The 16,558-nt window shown below is 50.2% G+C and overlaps 1 protein-coding gene across 1 annotated transcript in view; it reads left to right on the forward strand.

The window, feature by feature from the left end:
• The window catches only part of LOC140388578 (inactive dipeptidyl peptidase 10-like), a 1,987,526-nt gene that overhangs the window by 1,098,903 nt on the left and 872,065 nt on the right, over positions 1 to 16,558 (forward strand). The window lies entirely within an intron of this gene.

Here is a 16,558-nt window from a genome sequence, read left to right on the forward strand (position 1 = left end):
TTCTGTCTTCAATGGCCAAGCCAGTTCTGGATCTATCAAGCTAGTTCACCCCTGACCCTATGTGATCTAATCTTTTCCACCAGCCTGCCATGAGGGACCTTATCAAATGCTTAACTAAAGTCCATGTAGACAACATCCACAGCCCTTCCCTCGTCAATCATTTTTGTCACCTCCTCAAAAAATTCAATTAAATTTGTGAGTCATGACCTCCCTCGTACAAACCATGATGTCTGTCGTTAATCAGACCATTCACTTCCAAATGTGCGTATATCCTGGGCGCGATTCTCCACTCCCACGCCGAAGTGGCCGCGCCGTCATGAACACCGTCGAGGTTCACGATGGCGCAGAACGGCCCTGGTCCCGACCGATTCAGGCCCTGACAATGGGCCAGGATCAGGGCCGTGTCATCTACATGCGCCAAGCCTTGTCGCCCGCGTAAAAGCGGTGCCGCATAGATGACGCGGCCGGCGTCGCATAACGGGCGTCATCCGTGCATGCGCGGGTTGGCCGGCGCCAACCCACGCATGCGTGGTTGCCGTCCTCTCTAAGTCCGTTCCGCAAAAAGATGGGGGACGGATCTTGCGGGGCCGCGGAAGGAAGGAGGTCCTCCTTCAGAGAGGACGGCCCGACGATCGGTGGGCACCGATCGCGGGCCACCCCACATTTCAGGTAAAGCCCGGTGCAGGATCCCCTCTCGCCCCCCCACAGGCCGCCCCCCCCAGTGTTCACACACCTCTCACGACTGCAGCGACCAGGTGTGGACGGCGCCAGGAGGAACCCGCCGTTTTGGCCTGGCCGCCCGGCCCATCCGGGCCTCAGAATAGCAGGGGTGCCGGAGAATCGCCATTTTCGGTGTCTCCGGCGATTCTCTGGCCTGCAGCCCGCGAAACTCGACCGGGCCGTTCCCGCTGCTTGGGAGAATCGCGGGAGGGCGTCAGACCGGCGTCCCCGGAAATTTTGGCGGCCCAGGCGATTCTCCCAACCGGCGTGGGAGTGGAGAATCGCACCCATTATCTCTGAGAATCTTTTCCAACAATTTCACTATCACTGACATCAAGCTCACTGGCCTATAATTATCCGGATTATCCTTGCAAGCCTTCTTAAATAATGGTACAACATTAGCCATCCTCCATTCCTCTGGGATCTCACCTGTGACCAATGAGGAAACAAAGATTTCTGTCAGAGGCCCAGCGAATTCATCTCTTGTCTCCCTCAGTAATCTGGGATAGATGCCATCTGGCCCTGGGGATTTGTCTACCTTAATGCTTTTTAACACACCTAACACTTCCTCCTTCGTAATAACGACCTGTTCTAACGTATTCACACATCCCTCTGAGACACCACCAATCAACGTGTTCCTCTCCTTTGTGAATACCGATGCAAAATACTCATTAAGGACCTCACCTACTTCCTCTGGTTCTACACATAAATGCCCTCCTTTGTCCTTGCGTGGCCAACTCTTTCTCTAGCTACCCTCTTGTTCCTAATATACGTATAAAATGACTTGTGATTCTCATTAATCCTGTCTGCCACGGACATTTTGTGACACCATTTTGCCCTCCTAATTCCCTGCTTGAGCTCTTTTCTACTTTCCTTGTATTCCTCAAGTGCTTTATCTGTTTTAGTTGCCTGTACCTCACACATGAATCTTTTTTCTTTTTGACAAGATTCTCAATTTCCCTGGTCATCCATGGTTCACGATTCCTGCCTGTCCTGTCCTTCGTTTTTACCGGCACATGCCTGTCCTGCACTCCCATCAACTGCACCTTAAAAGACTCCCACATGCCAAATGTGGATTTGCCCTCAAACAGCCTCTCCCAAACAACAGCCTCCAAATCCTGCCTCATCTGCTTGTAGTTAGTTGCCACTACCTCTCAGGCAGTGTTTAGGAGGATAGGCTTGAGTGTGAGGTCTCCCTCCACTCCTCACTGGCATGGAGCTGTGAATCCACCTCAAATACCCAACCGTGGGGGGCAGGTCTTCTCTGAGGCATCTCGGTGGCCCTGGTGAGTGTTACAACAGTGATTTTTTTTTTTACTGCCTCTGTCTGGACTGCTCTCTAGCTTCCACACAGGTCCCTGTGGAGGGTCCCTCATTACAGAGGGCTCTGTGTGGCTTCCCTGTGGGCATCGGGTCCCAGTGGGGTGCCTACCTATTACAGCAGTCCCTGGGGGGTCCTCCTATTTCAGGATACCTGGGAACTTTCCCTATTACAGAGGTCCCTGGGCGGTCTTCCTATTAGAGGGGTCCCTGGGGAGGGGGGTGGTCAGACCATGTGAGGTCAGATCAGGTCACCCCCTACCTGGGTTTGGGGAGGCATCCAGGCAATCTGGGGTGGGGGGGACTGCTGTGCAGTGCAAGGGGGAGGGGGCGGGTGAGGGGGTGAGGTTTTAGGCTGATTTGCAGTGTGCGGGAATGGTGGCCAGCCACGGGACCTCACTATCAAGCCACCCACTCAAAATTGCGGCTCGATAGCGGGAATCCATCATATTCCATGCCTTGCATAAATAAGCATGGCAAGGAATACGGAATAGCTTGCCAGTTTGCACACCCAGGAGGATCGCAAACCGGTAGCTATTCACCTCTGGCCGGAGAAATGAATGACATCCTGTATTACAAAATAATAGCCCAGTGGCTGACGGGTGCACTGTTGCCAGAAATGCTTCCTGCATTCATTCCAGTTTAAAAGAGCAAGTGCACAACAAATCCTGTTGTTAGCCAATCTAGTTTTCATCTCTATAATTCTGTCATCACAACTCAAAAGTCAGTTCAGCTACCAGTACGTGTCTGACACATACCTGATTAGGCTAAATGGTTAGAATTGTACCACCAGAGACATGCGGACATATCCATTATAAAAATGTTGTTAATCATAAGCACCTCCAAACTCACTAAACTTAAATATCAACTACTTGTTTGAACGCATTACACCTCCCCTCCATGAATCAAGCAACAAGATTGCCTTTGTCACTGATTCTCCAAAATCCCGGCCAACTGTTGACGCCGGTGTCAAAACCGGCGTGACGACACCAGCATCAACTGGCCCCCAGGCCCAATCATTCTCCCCTTCCTCGGGGGCTAGAACGGTACCAGAGTGCTGTGCGCTGCTCCGGCACCAAAAGCCGGCCCTACACAGGCGGAGCTGGTCCGCGCATGCGCGCCATGGCCAGCACAGGTCCACGCATGCACATGGCGGAGCCCTACAGGGGCCCGCCGCCGGAGAATCGGTAGCCCGCCAACCGAGCGGCGTGGGCTCAGAGACACCCGCCCAATGTTTTTCACATTAGGAAGAGGGCAAAGGAAGCCATTTTTGTGAGAAGGATACAGGCTGCTGAACAACAAAATGAATATCACAGTGGAAAGAAATAGCTGCACAATGGATGTATGCGGGAGGGAAATGGTCTTCTATCAAAGAGTTGCGTCCTTCAGACTTGTATGGATTCCAGAAGATTTGTTCTGGCTTGGGCAGGGGGCAGAAGAAACATCAGAGCAGGCTTTACTGCTGATGGTGCATTTGAGAATTCTATAAAAATTAAGGAAAATGACTGGTGACTGGAGTGATCTCTTTATATGTAAATACATGATTGGTTAATGTACAGTCAGATGATCACTAGATGGCAACATGAACAGGAACTATATAAGGAGTTTCCTGCTCTTTCTTTAGGTTTATGTGTGTATTGCAGCTGGATAGACGTGACCAGTAGTGTATTATTTTAATTGTTAATTTAATCTAATATTAGCTAATTCTATTACTAGTCAAAGTATTAAAGTAAAAGAACTCACAAGTATATTATTTTGTTACTCAATAAATAATTTGTCATCAGCTGAAAGACTTTGACTGCTATCATCAAGTTAAATACAACTTGGCAAGACAAATGAGTAATATATATATTACATCTCTGTAATATAACATGTTACCAGGTGTAGTAACATAACAACGACAGTCACTCAAAGTTATTACTTAGTGAAGTGAAGCACACAAAATTTGTGGAAGTTAGGAGCTGTTTGCCACGCAGACTGTAATTCCATGGAGAATGTGATGTGTGATAAATAGAAATAGTGCACATTTTTCTCTGTAGTTTAAAGTATAAATTACCTCCAAAAAGGAAATAGTGGGTGTGATCTTCCGGCCTCATTACACTCACGCTCAAGCGAAACGAGGCCTGTGAATAGTGGGAGGGGCCAAAAATGGGACCCGCGCCAGGCGCCAAACAGTTTGCGATACAACTGGCCTGCTCCCATAGGTAAGATTGGTATCTCGTCGTAGCGTGGCGGGAAACCAATTATCACCAGTTAAGCCCCATTTCCATACAATTAACGAGGGCCGCCCTTTATGCAACGGCCTCCCGTCATTCAGTGGCCTCCCCAGCAAGTGGTCACGCTGCTGTCAATTAATATTTCTTTTTAAAAATGTGAACTTGACAAAGGGCTTCTGTGGGGAGCCGAGGAGCTGAGTAGCCATCTTTGCTTGCACGGTGGGGGATGGGGGACCCTCAGCTTGGAGTGCGGGCGGGACCCTCCACAGAGGGTGGGTGGTCAACCGGGGGGGCAACCGCTCGCTGCACCACCATGCCAACCCCTGGATCGTGGGTATCCATTCTGGGGGAAACCCTTGTCCCTGCCCATCTGCCCCCAGATCACCTATAACCCCCACCGACTGCTGAGGCCTCTGGCTGCACGTCTGAAGGCTATAGCCTCTAGGGAATTCGTGATTGTGGTTAAGTGGGCACAACCCAAGTGTATTCCTGTGAGTGGGCAGGCCATGTAGCATGTAGGGTTCATTGCCTAGCATCCCAATCACACCTTGATGCATGGACACTGTGCCAATACACTGCCGGAGGCATCACTATGGGCGCAGCAGCCAACATCCAAACACCCAGGGGATGGGACACAGCTCCGGAGAACATGTACACGGCCGGAGGGGGCCAGCGCCTGGTCGGGTTGATGTTGTGAGCAGGTGTCCGGGGTACAGGGTCTGGGGCTAGGTGAGGCGACCCGCTGCGGCCTGGCGTACGTGGGCAGGGTATTCAGGATGGGGGGGTGGGAGGATCAGTGGGGGAACAGAGGAATCGCTGTTTGCTGGTGTAACACCCTCTCCCAATGCCTTACAGATATTGAACGTTATGGTGAGGATTTTGGACGCAGAGGTTGCCCTAGTTGTGCTGGTGCTACGCGATGTGACGGTGGCAGCAGCATCAGCAGATGCTCGAGGCAGCGGCCCAAGTGACAGACCCCGCCCCACACCCTGAGAACCCGGCCACCCATTAGGCTAGGGAGGGTCCCAGAGGGGGAGACCCGTGACAACCCAGGGTGTACAGGTGTCGCTGATCATTTGAACAGATGACGGACAGCGTGTGACGCAGGAGACTCCATCTCAACAAGGTGACAGTGCGACACCTGTGTCATATCGTCACGGATCTGACACCATGTGGAGGAGGACACATGTTCCCGGTGGCCATCAAGGCCACTGCAGCCCTGATTTTTATACCACGGGACCATTCCAGGGCTCAAGTGAGGACATCCGGCAGGTCATGAATGCCCTGTATGGCCCGGCAGAAGACTACATCCACTTTGACATAGATCAGGCCCAACAGGATGACCGGACAGCAGGTTTCTTTGCCATCGCCGGGATGCCCCAGGTCCAAGGAATCATAGATGCCACGCATGTCGCCTTGTGCTCACCAGGCAATCTGGGGGTGCCCTATGTTAACTGAAAGGAATTCCACTCCCTCAACATACAACTTGTCTGCGGCACCAGATGAAGATAATGCACATGTGTGCCTGCTTCTCGGGGAGTGTGCACAACAGCTACATCCTGGGGCAGGCGGTCATCCCTGCCCTCTTCGAGGAACAGCCCAGGATGGGCGGCTGGCCTATGGGGAATAAGGGATATCCACTGAGGATATGGCTAATGACATCAGCATGGAGGCTGGAGACCGAAGCGGAGACCCGCTACAACAAGGTCCATTCAGCCACTATCATTGAGCGGTGCATCGGACTCCTCAAGATGCGGTTCCGGTGCCTCGACTCCGATGCTTCGGAGATGCCCTCCAGTACACCACCTGGAGGGTTACCCGCTTTGTTGCGATCTGCTGCGTTGTCCACAACCTGGCGTAGCAGTGGGGCGTCGAGCTGGTGACAATGTGACCACCTCAAAGGAGGAGGACGGGGACGAGGATGATGAGGAGGTGCTGGACCAATAGGGTCGACGAGGCTGGGGAGGAACCTGAGACCCAGCCAGAGGCTGCAGGACACGTGGCAGCGGTGAGGATCCGGCAAGCCTTGAGGACCAGGGAGGCCCGCATACTCACCCGATTCACTTAGCATATGACCTGGTCCATCGTCGCATCCTTACCCACCCACCACCCCAATTTCCTACCCTCCCAGGGTATGTGTCACATCACTCCAGGGTGCTGGGATTGTGTCTGCACTGTCCACGGGTCACTGTCGAGGGCAAGGTTTGAAGATAACCCGCAGAGTGTTGGGCGGTGGTGCTCCTCAATTTCTGCCATAGTCTGACCCCTGACTGTCTGCTGAATGCTCGCTCACACCCATCATCTGAATGCGGTGCTGCATTGTCTAAGAAAGTGACAGAGGCTTCCTATTAGTTGTGCACAAGGTGTTTATTGTTCAATATAGGTCCCCACTCTCACAATGGTGCAGCCCTCCTCTCCCCCCCACCCACCCATCCCCCAATGCCCTCAGTGATCCTCAATGGGCTTTGTCCTCCTACCTCTACCACTAAGCCGAGGTGTTTCCCCAGGATGCACATCTATGTAGGCAGCCAGCTGCTTACCTCATCCCGTGGCCTTCGATGCCCCTAGTGGGCATCCCCTGGGGGCTCTGGAGCCGGAGGGCCCCGGCTCACTTATTGATGGCACATGCACAGCTGTGCCACCCTGTCCCATGTGCTGACCCCGAGACATGGCCTCATCAGAGGGTTCGAACCCAGGAGAGCTGGTGGCCAATGACGCCGCCTCATGGGAGGAACATGGCTGGCACTCAGCACCCCTCCTCACGGTCGGCGCCCATAGGATGCTGGGGTTCATCTTGGGACGGAGGGGCAGCCGGTTCGAGCCCCGGCTGCCCCTGCATCATCTGGCTCTTCCAGCCCTGGCGGTTCCTCATGGTCTGCACCGTCATGTCAACCCCCTCAGCGATGCTCACTCAGTGATTGGGCCATGCTCTGCAATGCCTCGGCAATGCCCACCTGCGACTGGGACAAGCTCAACAGCGCCTCGGCCATTCCCATCTGAGAGCGAGACATGTCCTGCAGAACCTCATCGAGGTCGGTTCGGCCTGGTACAGGGTGACAATCCCAGCAAGGCAGACATATTGCCGAGACCCTCAGCCATGGCCGTCACCGACTGTGCGATGCCTTGGAGACCTTCACTCATGGTGCTGACGTTGTGCAACAGACTCTCCACTGCGGTCGCCACCCTAGCAGTGTTGGCCTCGGTGCCACTCATTGCCGGCACCATTTACTGAGCCCGTAACCTCTGGGACTCCTCCAATCGGCTATGGATGCGCTGGGGTGACGCTGACATCTCCCTCTGAATGTCCCGCCTGCTCCCTATCATCTCCATCAGCTCCGAGTAACCCTGTTCCACAGTCTCAGCATCAGGCTGGGACCCAGCTGGGTTCAGGGATCCAGCAGCCCTCCGACTGCTGTCTTGCCTGGGGGTTCCTGCCTCCACCTGATATACATCAGCAGCTGTGTGATGCTCACCAGATTGTGCCCTAGAACCCTGTTAGTTGCATTTCCCACCAAGGTTTGTGTATCTGCGTTGGTGGAGTTTGGGGATGACAGCTCTGCCACGGCTATAACAGTTGCATCCTCGGAGCTCTCTTCCGAAGTGTTCTCCTCAGGGTCAGGAAAGGGGGGCATCCAGGATGGGCCGACGCTGTTGGCTGGATCTGCGGGAGAATGAACATGTGGTGAGTGGGAGGGATGGATCGGTCTGTAAGGTAATCGCAATTCAAGTTTGACAGGTCCTCCGGGTGGAGCCCAGTGGTTCCTCATCTCTGCGATGTCTACCAGCCTCCGCATTGGTGACCGTCCTGCCCTCGGCCACACCAGTCACCTCCGGGGCCCGCTCCTCGAAGGTGAGGATTCTCAAGTCTGGCACAGCAATGCTTTTTCTGGGCCCTCTCCCGCCGATTATGGGAGAGCTTTAACTGAGGAGACAGAGACAGAGACTCGTTAGCCACACGCGTGGTTCACAGTTGTGAGGGGGGGGGCGGATATGAGGGAGGGTTTGTGTGGAGGGAGGGTTGAAAGAATAGGTGATGGGAGCATTGAAGGGGGGTGGTGGTGGGTGGGTTAAAGGGGTGGGTGGAGGGAGCGCTGAAGAGCGAGGCCGATGGAGAGAGCGTTGGGGTCGCCTGGGGGGATGCTCCCTTGGGGGGTGGGCCGTTGGTGTCTCCTCACTTGTGCTGCCCAATGTAGGTCGTTGACCTTCTTCCAACAATGGAGGCCAGTCCTCCTGGTCACACCGCCTGAGCTGACTGCTGCCACTATGCCTTCCCAGGCAGCACTGGCTGCATTATGGCTCACCCTCTGGGACCCTCGGGGGAACAGGACATCCCTCCTGCCCTCCACCGCATCCAGGAGCCTCACCAGATCAGAATCCCCAAATCTTGGGGCTGGTCTCTTTTGTGCCATTGTTGCGAGTTGGTGGGGTTGGCTGAGCAAGTGCAGCTTAAGTGCTGCTTGACTTTGTTTGCTGGGGGTTGGTGAGCGCGGTCCCTGCGAATCGGCTGGCGAGCCGGCATTCAGGCCGAGAAGCCCGTGAAGCTTCATTAAGTGGACCAATTAACGTTGAATAGCGTTGCCAGCCTCGCTGGGCCAAGTGCTGGGAGACTCGCGCCAATTTCCTCTCACTAACGCACTTAGGAATTTTTCCGGAGAGTCAGTGTTTAGTTAGTAGTGCCTTTAGTCATATGTTACAACAAAAGTCTTAAAATGTGAAATCTTGCTGTGTCATTCTTTTAACTAGGAACAAGATGTTCAAATATCTTTTTTCAAACTTATCAGTTATTAAGGAAGTCATAACAATACGGAATTCTTTATCTTTTGGTATCAGAGCAAGTCATTGAAATCCAGTCAGTCTGTCATGTTTCAATTATATTGTCAATGTGCAGAAACTGATAAATGTGGCATTGCATTCAGATCATAATTAATTTCTATTGGAACAATTTATTTCCTAGGTGAACATTATTCGGTTCTAATCTTACCAGACTTTTATTTCCCAAATTGAATATGTTTTAAGTATATTTTACTGTGTAAAATGCCATTGGTAATTAAAAATTGCACATAGAACAAAATGGATTAACACTTCCAAAACTTGCCATATGAATGTAGAGGAATTCTCCCTGCCACCTACCCTGCCCCTCCTCCTCCAGCCAACAATGGCTGGCAGTTGGCCAAGGGACACTTCCTCACACCTTGCACACAACATTATTATTGTCAAGGCTGGTGATACAAAATGTGTGCAAGATAAATTTAGGTTTCCAACATTAAGTGAATTGCTGATTTGCTAAATGATTTTTAATAGCCTTGATGCATATCTTAAGAGTTTTGGCTTCTCCATGAGACATATTGAGCAATGTTTAAATCCAAGAGTTTATTTGAATCTTCACAAACATATTTTTCTGCCTTCCCCAAGAGCTGCCACATTTTGAAGCAATTACAACAAGTGATCCCTTCCACATTCTTTTCTTTACTTCTCGTTTCAGTAAATTAGGCTGTGCACATCGCATCAGCTGATGGATGGCAGTTCATTGGTGTCGGTAAGGAATATTGGAAAATATAAATTTGTATAAAGCATTGCCTTGTCCTAAGGGACAGTGATCCCAAATGGAAAACAAAATTGGTTAGCAATACTCTCTTCAAAAATGAATGATGTTCTTGTCGAATGGGTGGATGAAGCTACTTTGTGTTAATGAACCAATATACAGTAAAAAAGAAAGGAATAGATTTTCCACAAGAGTTCCGTGTTTGATTAATTCTACTTATTAGCCACGCCAACAGTGGAATGTCTTGAGCAAAAATGTGAAGCACTTGAAGCATATTGTAGAAGCAATATTAAAGATGTAAGTTTAGCCTGTTGCTTCTTTGTAGAGAAAGTCTCTTAATTTTGCTCATTACTGCAAAATACTTTTTGTATTGCTCCCAAAGTCAGTGGGGTGGATTCAATGCAGCCCTTTGTGGTGGGAACGATAGTGGTCAGATCTTGGGAGAGTCCCAGTGTCAATCTCACAAAGGCAGCAAAACCTACTCCAATTAATTTAGAGGACAGAAGGGTCTGATGCTGAAGGGATTCTCGGCTGTTGCTGGTTAGCTGTCAATTAGGCTCATCAATGAGCCAATTAACAGCAATCATCCCTGAACACAGTGTGATTCAGTGGTGACTCAGGAATTAAATGGGAGTTCCATGGATTTCTCATGCCTGTGTGAAGGTCACTCGCTGAACTTTGTCGGGTGTCCCAGCATCCTGCAACGGTGTTTTCTCACTATCAAGCACTTTGTGCCTGATTGAGGAACTTATCATCGGTAAAGAGGTGGGTCGCTGAAAACCCTCTGCCCTCATCTCCAAGCCACGTCCTCCTCTCCCATGACCTCAACCCCATGATCTGCATCCCACCCTCAATCACCTTTGACCTGGGATCCGAATGCATTCCTGAGCCTCTGATCGTTACATTGCTGGTAGCTGCTACCACTGCACCACCCCCCCCCCCCCCCCCCCGGGCCGCAGTGCCGCTGATGGCAATGAGTAGCTACCGGCATCTGAGTAGCCAGCAGCTCTTGATAAGTGGGAAAGTCTTTTGCAAGCAAGAGGAGAGGTGGGGCCACTCAAGTGCATTGTAAGAGGAGGGATGGGCCACTGACAGAACAATGCACTTTGTGGAGTTACAGGTTGCATGTGAATAGACCTATTCACATACACTATCAGGCACCCTGCCAAGGTGTGCAGCCAATGAACATTCCATGTAGCCCAAAAACATTTAGAACAGAGGTCTGCCTGCATTGCAGTGAATGAATGTGTGTTAATCATGGAGTGCAATCTTCAGGCTCATTTTTATGGTTACCCAATTTAACCCCCAACATGCCTGGGTGAATTCCCTTGTGAATCCTGCCCGTTCTATCTTTTCAAGACATGAATAGTGTTGTAACCAGCTGAGCCTCTGAAGTGGCTGCAGATCCTCAGCAGAGTAGCTGTGGCCCATTCTACTTTTCAAGTGATGGATTAGGATATGCATCACCAAAGCATTCTGACTGTGTAAATTATTGCAAACTCACAATTTGAGACATGATCTGTGGCCTATAGTATAAACGGATGAAAATCCTGTTCCACAGCATTTGAGTCAGTGCAGAGGACTCCCAAGATCATGGGGTGTCGTGTTGGGTGTTCCGATGCGGATTTCTGAAAGGGTGCAGGTAGGTCTCACAGTCTCTGGTTTGTGTCCACTACTGGTATCATGTCGTGTTGGGTGTTCTGATGCACAAATGATCCAACACGGCTGTAGATGGTACAACTCTGTTTTATTGTCTAATCAACGGTAACATCGAACTACTGGCTTGGGTACGTGCTTCACCAGCTAACCTGTGGACCCAGCCCTATCACTATCTTAGTGAGGCACTCAGCACATGGTCTATGCCTGAGTGGCGCGCTGTGAGCTCTGAGCTATCTCCTGGTAGAATGAGTGGGAACTGTGGTGTTCCCTGTTTTATTGTGCGCGTGCTCTCACTGGTGATTGGCTGCGATGTTATGTATGTGCTGGTTGGTCCAACTGCCTGTCCATCAGTGTGTGTGTGATTGCACCATGATATGCTGATCTGGATATCATGACGTGGGGGTCATTTGTTTCTCTGGTTAAAATTGGGCAGACTCATAGTGCTCAACTCATGTGCAAAGGAATCGGTCATCCAAAACTTGCCATATGAATGTAGAGGAATTCTCCCTGCCACCTACCCTGCCCCTCCTCCTCCAGCCAACAATGGCTGGCAGTTGGCCAAGGGACACTTCCTCACACCTTGCACACAACATTATTATTGTCAAGGCTGGTGATTGAAAAAAATCATGCATGTGAATGGAATTTCTTCTAGTTCTGTGTTAGTGTTTGACTTTGTAGATAACTAATGACAGATCTGCACTTGACAATGTACGGCATTTCATACAGTATCTTAATTTGCCTTAATCACATTCTCTGAAGGATACCCCTTGTTGTACTTATGTTTCATTTGTCATTTACATCTGAAATCCTTCTGGTGTCTTCAAGTAAACCTGTCTAATTAGTGTCAAATTATAGATTGTTTTGTACACAGTTTCCAATAGACATAAATTCAATGTTGAAAATGTCCAAACACATTGAATTAAAATCCCTCATAGTCATCACAGAGAAGAGACAGACAGCCAGCCATTCAGATGCTGTGATGAATTCAATCTAATGTGGCAGACATGGAAGGTAACATTCAAATTCATTTTTAAAAATTTAATCAATGGGAAATGGAGGCGCTGGCCCTTGAACTGAGTGGCTTGCTGAGCTATTTGAGAGGGCATTTAGGATTCAGCCACATTGCAGTGGATCTGGATTTCCGGCCAGACCATGTAAGGGTGACAGATTTCATTCCCTAAAGGGCATTAGTAAACCAGATAGGTTGTTCTGACAACCGTCAATGGTTTTGTGGTCATCGTGAGACTTTTAATACCAGAATTTTATTGAATTCAAATGTTATCATCTGCTGTGCTGAGATTTGAACCTGTGTCACCAGAACATTACATTGGATCTCTGGATCACTATTCCAGTGATAATATGAATATGCCACAGCCTTCCCGGATATTGCTCTTGAGGGACAATATCCTAACTTTACCGTCTTTCTCTTGGTTTGACACATACACATGAATTTATTAATATTTTAACACTTCCACAGAAAACAAATTGGGTTCTTTTGGACAATGAACCATTTAAAAAAATAACTTTAGATTACCCATTCTTTTTTTCCAATTAAGGGGCAAATTTAGCATGGCCAATTCACCTACCTTGGACATTTATTTGGATTGTGGGCGTGAGACCCACACATATACAAGGGGAGAATGTGCAAACTCCGCATGGACAGTGACTGATGTTCAATCCTGACCCCGGGTCCTCGACGCCGTGAGACATCAATGCTAACCACTATGCCATCCTGCAGCCCTGGACAATGAACCATGTTTACCACTAATTGGATTAAAAATGAACACAATTTAAATATGGCATACTAGACGGAGGAAAAGAAAATACTTTAAACCCTGGTACTCGCCGACATAACAAATATTTAAATCATACTGCAACACATAGGCAACGTTTTTGCCCAATTCACAGTGTTATTTTCTGACTTTGATTTCACAATTTTTGATGTCAATTGATGTTCAATTGTTCGGTGTATGATTATGTGGCCCTGTTTATCATTGATGCTCACTGTGCTTGATTGGTAAATCCTGGGTGGAGTGGGATCAGAGACAAGTAAAGAAACAGTAGAAACTGCTGGAAATTCGAGCTAGAAGCAGCGAGGAGACATTTTATAGCACTCTGAATACAATCTGTCACACACAAATAATCTAGTGTCATCTCTGCACAGATCTGAAATATAAAATATACAACACTCACTTATTTACTTTTTATTCATTGATAGGATGTGGGCATCACGGGCGAGGGCAGCATTTATTGTCCATCCCTAATTGTCCTTGAGAAGATGGTGGTGATCTGCCTTCTTGAATCGCTTCAGTATCTGTATTGTAGGAACACCCACAGCGAGGTTAGGAAGGGAGTTCCATAGTTTTTATCTAGCATTCAATGTCAAAACATGAGGCCAAGTTAAAGAGAATGTCTGCCTTCATTCACAAGCCAATCAGTATCTTACTCGAAACAGGTTTCATTTTATCAATTTTCTTTTCGACACCTTTCTTGAAGGTATTGGGCATAAATTAACTGGGTGGTGTGTCGTGTACACGGTCCACACACCAGGAGAGGTCAACCATGACAACAGTGAAAATTCAGTCGTGAGCCTCATCTTAATATTTCTGGTGAGTTTCCACATGTTGCTCCAGCACAGACAGCTTGCACATTTAACATTACTGAATATCGGAACCCTTGCTGAGCGAACAGCAGTCCTATTTAAATAATTTAATTGTGTGAATTAATTTCTTTGTTCCAGTGAACAAAACAGAAGATGGAGTGGCTTAATTGGTTGCACGTCAGCTTCACAGCCGGAAGGCCTCAGGTTCAAATCCCACTCCAGAACTTGTTTACTAGAAAAGAACCATCACTGGTGCCGGCAGGCCAGTGTGTATTGGTGTTGGACCCCAGACCAAATAAATGAAGGGGGTTGGCAGCAGGAACGTTATCTAGCTTTAAAATCATCTGCCTGTGGGAGTCGGTATTAGAGGTATTACGGTACCCTGTAATGCTGTAAGCCCATTGGTGTAGGAGGTACTGTTTTCATTGGTTAAGCCTGCCTGCTGGTTCCGCCCAGTAAGAGCCTGTGTCTCCCCAGCAGCTGCCTTCTGTACCTGCGCTGCTGGGGGAAACATCGTGTGTAATAAAGCCTTCAATTGTCTCCAATCTCGCTTCTGGAGTTATTGATCGAGCATCAATTTATTACACTTGATTTTAAATAATGGAGCTCCGAATCAAGCCGGAGTGTCTGCAACTCAGCCCCAATGCGGCAAACTCAACGGCAACCTTCAAGCACTGGCTGGCGTGTTTCAATGGATATCTCAGGACGGCCACAATTACACCCACGGAGGACCAGAAAATGCAAGTTATGCACTCGAGGGGAGCCCAGAGATCTACACTCTCATCGAGGACGCGGACGATTTCGAGGCCGCAATGAATCTGCAGAAAGGACACTATATTCGCCCTGTAAACCAGGTCTACGCCCGACATCTACTAGTGACGAGGCGACAAATCCCTGGGGAATCACTGGAGGAGTTCTACCGTGCACTCCTGGTGTTGGGGAGGAACTGTAACTGCCCGCAAGTTTCGGCCAGCGACCACACAGAACTTTTGATCCGGGACGCATTTGTTGCAGGTATGCTGTCCTCCCAAATCCGCCAGCGATTGCTGGAGAAAGAGACACTAGGCCTCAAGGTGGCACGGGCCCTTGCTAGCTCCCTGGATGGGGCCTCCCGAAACGCCCGCGCTTACGTCCCCGACCGCGCGACAGCCCCTTGGGTAGCGTGGAACCCCCCCCACGGCCGACTTCGATGCATTCCCCCATCCCCCCACAAGCTTGTGCTGCAAGACTGCCAGGCAACCCCGGGGGGCCCCACTGCTATTTTTGCGGGCAAGCCAAGCACCCCCGACAGCGCTGTCCGGCCCGCTTATCCCTCTGCAAAGGATGCGGCAAAAAGGGCCACTTCGTGGCGGTATGCCAGGCCCGGGCAGTCGCTGCGGTCTCCGGAGGCGAATCGGGACCACCACCACAACCCTCTCCACGGGCCACGTGCGGCCAGCAGGCGCCGCTATCTTCCTCCTTCAGGGCCATGTGTGGCCTCCGGGCGCCGCCATCTTGTCTCTCGGACACCACGTGTAATGGATAGGCGCCGCCATCTTGTGCACCCCCAGCAATGTGCGGCCAGTGGGTCTCTTGGCTGGACTCTCAGGACCCCGACTCGGATGACCACACACTGCCCGAGGAGAACATCCAACTTTTGCCACAACTAGTCTCGGTGACCCTGGACAGTCTCGGCCCCAAACACTCTCGACTGCAACAACGAATGTGCTGATCAATGGGCATGAAACATCCTGTCTGATCGACTCTGGGAGCATGGAGAGCTTCATACACCCCAACACGGTAAGGCGCTGTTCTCTCCCCGTTCACCCAGTTAATCAAAAAATGTCCCTGGCCTCCGGGTTTCATTCAGTGGAGATCTAGGGGTTCTGCATAGCGAACCTCACGGTCCAGGGAAGGGAGTTTAAAAATTACCGGCTCTACGTCTTTCCCCACCCTTGCGCTGCCACACTCCTAGGGTTAGATTTTCAATGCAACCTCCAAAGATTAACCTTTAAATTCGGCGGCCCTATACCGCGCCCCCCCCCCCCCCTCACTGTCTGCAGCCTCGCGACCCTCAAGGTCGATCCGCCTTCCCTGTTTGCGAACCGCACCCCGGATTGCAAACCCGTCGCCACCAGGATCTGACACTACAGTGCCCAGGACCGGACCTTTATTAGGTCGGAGGTCCAGCGATTACTGAGGGAAGGTGTCATTGAGGCTAGCAACAGTCCCTGGAGAGCTCAAGTAGTGGTTGTAAAGGCCAGGGAGAAGCATAGGATGGTCATCGATTATAGCCAGACCATCAACAGGTATACGCAGCTTGACGCGTACTCTCTCCCCCGCATATCCGATCTGGTCAACAGGATCGCACAATACAAGGTCTTTTCCACGGTGGATCTAAAGTCCGCCTACCACCAGATCCCCATCCGGCCTAGCGACCACAAATCCACTGCTTTCGAAGCAGATGGGCGACTCTACCAGTTCCTATGGGTTCCCTTCGGTGTCACTAATGGAGTCTCG

The sequence above is a fragment of the Scyliorhinus torazame genome, chromosome 2 (assembly GCF_047496885.1).
Source record: "Scyliorhinus torazame isolate Kashiwa2021f chromosome 2, sScyTor2.1, whole genome shotgun sequence".
Taxonomy (NCBI): Eukaryota; Metazoa; Chordata; class Chondrichthyes; order Carcharhiniformes; family Scyliorhinidae; genus Scyliorhinus; species Scyliorhinus torazame.